Raw genomic sequence first — 7791 nt, forward strand, 5'->3', positions numbered from 1 at the left:
GAAATAAATATTTTAAATTAAATTATTTGGTTGATGCCAATAAAACTATAATTTAGGTTTTTAATCAATTATTTTTGCCTTTTGTTTAAAACCCTAATGCATTGTTTTAATTACCAATGCTTAGGATCAGTTGATCATCCAAATAAAATAAACCAAATCATGTCACATGTTATGCATTGCATCATGGCATATAATTTTTACTTTTGATTGTATTGTGTGTTTATGTATGCAATATTTGTATTTGATTAGTTTTCTCGGAGAGCGAACTGTGTGATTGCCTATAGCAATAAGAATGTGAGGACGGACAACTAAAAGAGTTATCGGTAGCGGACAAGGGTAGCCAGAGCGATTGCCTTGCAGGGCAGGTGGACTTGCGAGGGGGCTTCCGCCGCCTCCCTCGTGCCGGCGGGAGCTTCCGGGAGGCTTGCCGCGGGCGAGCTGCTGCTTGCTGAAAAAGAAGGTACGTTCGCATGGTTAACTAACAACTAATAAATGTAGCAGAGGAGGAGCGAAGGAGCCGTACCAGTCGCAGGCCCCGCCCCCGTTGGAGCTGGGTTGTCGGCGGGCGCGATGACGGGGCCATTAGCCCCTGCGACGGTCGGGTCAGCGGCGCCTTCGGCGTCCGCGTGCGCCCTCTTGCTCAGCGTAGCAGGCGGGAAGTCACTCCTCCCCCTCTTGCTGGCGCTCGCCGGTGAGTTGGTCCTCGGGGGGTTGCGCCGAAGCGCGAAGCCCCGGAAGACCCCCCGAGCGGGCGGCGCCGTAGGTGTCCGCGGGGCCGCCGTGGCCCGGGGTGTCGCGGGTGTCGACGGCGAAGCCACCACGGCGTCAGGGGCCGACCCCGGGGAGGCTGCCGGCGCATCCCCGGCGGCTGTTGCTGCTGAAGCCATTGCCGGGTCGCGGATGGTCCCCGACGGGGCATCGACAGACACCCCCGTAGCAGCTGCCGCCGCGGTGCTGGCAGCCGCTGCCGGGGTGGATATCGCCGCTAGGGAAGACGCCGCCGTGGCCCCCGAGGAGATGGCCATAGCCGCAGCGTACGCCCTTGATCTTCGCACGATCAGAGGCGCACCGTCACTGTCGTCGTCGTCGTCCACAGGGAGGACTTCTTGCGACGCCGCCGGCTGGCCCGCCTCTTTGTCCAGCGACTGGAGGGACGGCCAGCTGGTCTCGGATTCGCCCCCACTCTCCTCAAGCACCTGCTTCTCGCGAGGTGCGGGCAGAGGAGCGCGCGGGGCCCGAGTGGGGGTGTCGTCCATCAACCCCCACACATTGCAGGGCGGGAAGGCGGCGACGATATCGTTGAGCGCCGCAACGCCGGCATGGAGGGAGAAGACCCCCGGCGGGAACCTCGTTGATTGGAGGGTTTCGCCGGAGATTCCTCTCACCCACGTCGTGAGGGTTTCCAAATCCATGCCGTCCTGGTGGAGGCGTGTTCTGTCCCCGGGACCCGTGTACATCCACGCGGGCCGGGAGCGCAGTTGAAGCGGCGCGATACGCCGGTTGACGAAGGTACACGCCACGTCCACGTCGGTGAGCCCTGCTAGCCGCAGCGCCTTGATCTTCTCCACGATGGGGAGGAGATCAGCGTCGCGGAGGTACCTGTCTTGCCAGCCGCTGTGGGGTTGTGGCAACTCTGTGGGTGAGAAGATGAACTCTTGGGGGTCTTCCACTCGGACCCAGCACCAGTCGCCCCGCCACTCCTTCTCAATCTTCTTCCCCGACCGGACGATGAACCCGGACTTCATCGGGTTGCGGGCGCGGAATACCACCCCCGACGACATCGCTTTCGCGTTGTCAATCCGGGGGTAGAAATAGTGGCGGAAGAGCGCCACCGACGGCATCACCCCCACGAACGCTTCGTAGAGGAATTGGAAGGTGGCGAGGAGGAATAGCGATGTGTGGTGGAGCTGCGCCACCTGCAGCTGGTACGACTCCATCAGTGCATGGAGGAACAGCGAGAACAGCGGCACCAGCCCGGTGAGGATGAAGCGCTCGAACACCCGGAAGTCCTTGTCCTGGTGCTCGGCGCCCGCCGGGAAGATCAGGGTCTCCCCGTGCTCGTTGAACTTGGAGGCGACGGCATGCCGGATCTTGTCCAGCGCCTCGCTGTTGTAGCCAGGCCGGTAGAAGGCGAGCGTGGCCCGCATCTCCCGCTTCTTCTGGTCTTTGACGGTGGTGCCTTGGTTGCCGCCTCGCTCTTGCTGGCCGCCGCTCTCTTCGAGACCTGCACCTCTTTTCCCTTCCTGGTGGTGGGGGGTGCCATGGGGGACGAAGGTGGAAGCTAGCAAGATCACTTGGATGCGAGGTGCAAAAGGAGGGTGAAGACGAAGGTCGTGGGGAATAGAGTGCTTTCCCCTTTTGGGAAGCGGTAAAAAATTTATAACACCCGGCCGTTACCAAACGGCGGGTTCCGTACCCTACGGGTACGTGGGGATATCTCCTAATCAAACGGAGTAATGCGCGGAGTGGCCTTAACTACTCCGTCTGTAACGGCGTGGCACTAGGGGCAACGAAGGGACGCGGGCCCTAGGCGAATCGGGGCCTGGCAACCGACCTGGGGAAGGCTCGTCCGGGAACAGGTGATGTCGGCCCACGCCTGGGGGCTACTGTCGCACCAGTGGCACCCGGGTTACCACCGTTGCGCGATGCGTGGGCCCCGTCTCTGAGTTCCCGGGAGGATCTCGTCCTGGGCAGCAGCCACGAGCAGCCCGATAAGCTACCAGCTTGGAAGGGCTAGCGGGGCTTCGGGAAATATTCCCGCCTGGACACCTCCAGGGAACCCGCTTGCCGGGAAGGGGTTCCCGGGCGTGTTAGGCCTCGGTGCCTCCCGGGAGCCACTTCCCGGGAGGAGGGGTCCCGAGCGCGGGCTCCCGCCGCGAGGGTGGGGCCCAGCGGGCAGAGCAACAGCGCCACGCGGGCGCGTGGTGGGCGTCGGGTGTTCAGTCTCACTAGGGCGAGGAGTGAGGCGCCTGGCGCATTAAATGAGCCGACGGGAGGGGTGTTACCCGTCCAAATCAGGTGAACAGTGGCTGTCCAATCCTACCTCTAGGGTCTTAGATTCCTAGCAGCGGAGTTGGCACCCATGCACGCCACCAGCTCACCAAGGGGGAGTTGCATGTCTCCCTGATCGACACTTGCAATGCATGCACTGTCGCACCTATGGTATCCCTTGGATATAAAAGGAGAACCCCCGCCAACGGTCAAAGGGTTCCACATTTTTTCTACGGTTCGTCGATCACACGGCTGGACGGTTCACAGTTCCACGAACACTAGGTTCGTCGGACTCACAATTAGCCATTAGCAGTGCCCAAAAGTAGTAAGTATCACTTAGCCAAAAAGAGAACGCCCGGGGACCCTCCCCCCTGCAACGTGTAAACACTTGATCTATAGTCAATACCAGTTCAGACAGACAGGACGTAGGGTTTTACATCTCCGGGTGGCCCGAACCTAGGTAAAAACGTGTGTGCATGTGTTCTTAGCTTGCATGTATCCGGTGTGCATTACTTTGCAGGTTACGTACGCCATCAGCCACGCCGGCGATCGCCGAAGCGATCCCCGACGCCCCTGCCGAACCTAAAAAAGGGGCGTGACCGCACGCCCCCGGTGTCGGAGCCCCGTGTGACGACACTCGTGTCCAATAGAATTTAAAAACTATTTGATTAAAAATGATAGGATTGAACAATGATGCTTTTATGTAAATAGCCAAACCCCACGTAGCCAAAAGATGCATGTACTTGGTAGGTCCTTTATAACTCTGGTGAGCTTGCCAATACATTCAAATGTATTGACCATGTAGTGGCTGCAATTAACAATGCAGGTGGATCCGACGATGAGTGAGGTTCGGCGTTATGTTGTGGGTGATGTGCTTACATTCCAACATGCTCTCACTTTGGAGTAGTTGAGGCCCTTATGTTCTACCCTTTTCCGCTGCAGTTTTGAAAACAATGTTTTATGATGGTGAAACGGTATTTGTTTATGCTAGCCCAAGAGGTCATGCGAGGTTGTAAGTACTATTTAAATTCTGAATGATGCGATGTAATAAAGTACTTTTGATCTTTGTTTCTGTATATTTCATCATGAAACTGTGTGTGCTAGTGAGTCGATCCAGGGACTAGCACAGTAAGCACAGAGATCGAACCCTGTAAGGGTGAGGATCGCTTCAGAGTTGTTATGGGACTCCTGTATCTTCTGCCTTCCGCTGCAAGATTTCCTTTTCTTTTGAGCTAACCCATGAGGTTAGGCAGTATGTAAGGTACTATTAAATTCTGGATCCATGCGATGTAATATACTTTTGACCTTTGTATCTTGATATTCCATCTTGAAACTGTGTGTGCTAGCGAGTCGATCCAGTGACTAGCACTGTAAGCACAGAGATCGAACCCTGTACGGGGGCGGTGGCTTCAGGCATTACCCCGAACACTTGGAGGGCATGGCGATAGTTTTCTCCCTTTTTTTTCTCTTTGCACGCGGCGGCCCAAGGAACTGGTGGGCTGGAGGCCCGTGGAGCTCGGGCTCCCCTTTCCTTTTTTTCCTTACGCACGGGCAGGCCTTCGGCCTTCGGCCTGGGAGGCTTGGCCTCTCTTCCTTTTTTTTTTGCTAGCTAGTCTCTTTGTGATTTCCTCGTACTTCCGACTAACCGTTGTTGATTCCTTGTTTGCGTAGGTGAGATGGCGGGTCCCGACACCGAGCCTGCGACCGAGAGGGGGCCGTCCAAGGGCTCCGCGGCGGAGCGTGCGCCGAACCGACCGTCGAGGAAGAAGAAAGTCGCCTTTCACCCGCGTGGCGATCCTCCGGTGGTCCCGATGGCTCTGATGGAGGGTGGTTGGGCTCACAACTACCTTCTCCCGTCTTCGACGAGCCTCGAGGACCTTGTCCAGCTGGAGGAGGCGGGATACTTCCCCAAGGGGTATGGTATTTTGCCCGACGGGGAGGAGTTCAAGCTCGACCGCAAGCGGCGTCCAGGGTGCATCGTGGTGTTTTCGGCCTGGTTCCATGCCGGCTTGTGTATGCCCGTCCACCCCTTCCTGATGGAGTTCTTGGAGACGTACGGCATCGAGTTGGCCCAGCTGCACCTTTCGGCGATTGTGAAGTTGAACGTGTTTCGCTGGTTGTGCGAGACGGCGCTTCACGAGGAGCCTTCGATGAAGCTGTTGCTGTTCTACTTCACCATGGAGGTTAGGGAGTCGCTCACTCCTGACGGCTTTACCCTTGAGCGCCTTCGGTTCGGTGAACCTGAGGCTTCGTTCCGGCTTTGGAGACGACTTCCTGCTCATGCCGGGGAGGAGCACGGTGAAGTTGTTTGACAAGTGGGAGTCCTAGTGGTTTTTCCTTCGGGCTTCGAAGATGCGTCTTCGACACTCAGGCGATCTTCCTCGACACTCGGGGGCTGGGGGCCTCAAGGAGGTGCCTCACCCAGGCGAGCTTCGGTCGACCGACCTTTGGAAGGTGACCAAGATCAAGGAGGTGTCCGCCGAGAGGAGCTTCCGTGACCTCATGGAGGAGATGGTGATGGCCGGGCGCTTCATGATGAGAGTCGTCCAAGGTCCGAGCTTGGGATTCCTCGGGCTTTCCGTCCTCCGCATGCCGTCACCACACGTGAGTGCCACTTCCTTTTTCCTTTCGGGCCTTGGTTGTTTTTCCCTTGCGGTGGTACTTAACGACTTTGGCTTGTCTTTTTTCAGCGACGTTTTTCGAGGAGAGGGTGGCGCTGTGGGCCGCGCAGCTGATAGGTCCGTATGGCGGGCCGGAGCACCGTGGTTACGAGACCAAGATCAGTGGCGGGGGATGTCATAACATCATCGCGAAGTGCTTCGGGAAGATGGTGCCGATGCGGCAAGATCCGAAGTTCGGGCGCCTCTTTCGAGTGGGTGATCGCTACTCCCGCTTGGCGACACCGTCGATGCTGGCGGTAGGGTCCAAGTTGCAGGACACCTGCGGGAAGGTGAAGACGGGGACGGCGGTGCGGGGCCTGGTGGTGCCTGGTGCGCCGGTCCCGAAGACTGCAGCGGAAAAGGGTAGAACAAAAGGGCCACACTACTCCAAGGTGAGAGCATGTTGGAATGTAAGCACATGACCCACAACATAACGACGAACCTCACTCATCGTCGGATCCACCTGCATTGTTAATTGCAGCCACTACGTGGTCAATATATTTGATTGTATTGGCAAGGTCACCAGAGTTATAAATGACCTACCAAGTACATGCATAATTTGGCTATGTGGAGTTTGGTTGTTTGCATAAAAACATCATTGTTCAATCCTATCAGTTTTAAACAAATAGTTTTGAATTCTATTGGACACGGGGTAGAAACACCCATGCTCCTATTAACCTAGGCACATTGAGTAGAAACATCAATGCTCCTACCCAGTCAATCCATTCATTTTATTAGGAAATTCAAATGAGTGAGACCTTCCTTACAGCCCCAATATCTAGTGGCTCATAATTGTCCGTAACCGGGGACACGGCTAAGTACTTAATTTGACACTCTCGAGAGGTGGTACACTTTACCCACAAGAAATCGACGTGTTAATCCCTTGCTGTCCTCAGGTAGAGTAGCAACGACATCGATTACAGGAATTTTCAGAACATATTCCCCCAAACCACCCGAGGGACGCGTTCCAACCTACACTGCTACATACCGATGTCACCTCGGATCCAGGTTCATATTTCTTACATCCATCCTGGCAGAGCCCATAATACCATGTGGTTGTATTGGAAGTCAAACTAGTCCAGTCTCTGGTTACCCCGGGTGGCATTTCTCAGTTGCAACGCAGGCGCTCCCGTAGAAATGGCGATACGACTCATAGAAATGGACCCATAGAAATGGACCTGACGTCGCATACATCTCCACTTCCTCAAAGCAGCCCACCCAGGACGGTTCATTGAATTACTTGTTTTGCCATACACTAGGAAAACCATATTGTAATTCAATAGTATCACATTGCAATAATACCATACTCGTATATTATCATAGCATAGCATTTTACTACTACGATGGCAATTTGTGATGAGAACATGGCAAAGGTATCCTATACTACTAGGAGAATCATAGCTAGCATAGATGCAATAATAATCCTAACAATGCAACTAATAAAATCTAGTGCATAATAAAATAATAGGATGATGGTCAAAGTGAACTTGCCTTAATAGTAGTTGGTATTCAAGCACTCTTCGCAATCACACAGTTCACTCTCCGAGAAAACTAATCAAATACAAACATTGCATACATAAACACAAAATACAATTCAAAAGTAAGATATATGCAATGATGTAATGCAAAACATGTGACATGAGTGGGTTGATTTTATTCAGGTGATCAACTGATCTTAAGTATTGGTAAATAAAACAAAAGCATTAGGGCTTTTAAACAAAAACAAAAACAATCGATTAAAAACCCTAAATTATAGTTTTATTGGCATCAGCCAAATAATTTATTTGGAAATATTAATTTCTCTGTCCCAATGGACAGAAGACATTAAAAAAAAAATTTGGGCACTGGTTTCATTTAAAAAGGACCTCTAAATAATTAGTTATGATTTAAATGGCATTAAACTTTATTCTGTAAATTGACTGTGATTGAAAAATTCAAATTTAAATTTAAACATGCCAAAAGATTCTAAAGGTTGAGAACTTTCCAAAAAGGTCAAGTTTGTCAAATTTGGCCAAACAGATTAAAAGATATGATCATTTGAAGTTACAGGGGCTTTTCTGCAAAAGTGCCATTTAATTAAACCGGGGGATTAAAATTCCTTTTTTATTTTTATTTTACCGTGCCACGTGTCAGCTCCTGA

The sequence above is a fragment of the Brachypodium distachyon genome, chromosome 1 (genome assembly GCF_000005505.3).
Source record: "Brachypodium distachyon strain Bd21 chromosome 1, Brachypodium_distachyon_v3.0, whole genome shotgun sequence".
Taxonomy (NCBI): Eukaryota; Viridiplantae; Streptophyta; class Magnoliopsida; order Poales; family Poaceae; genus Brachypodium; species Brachypodium distachyon.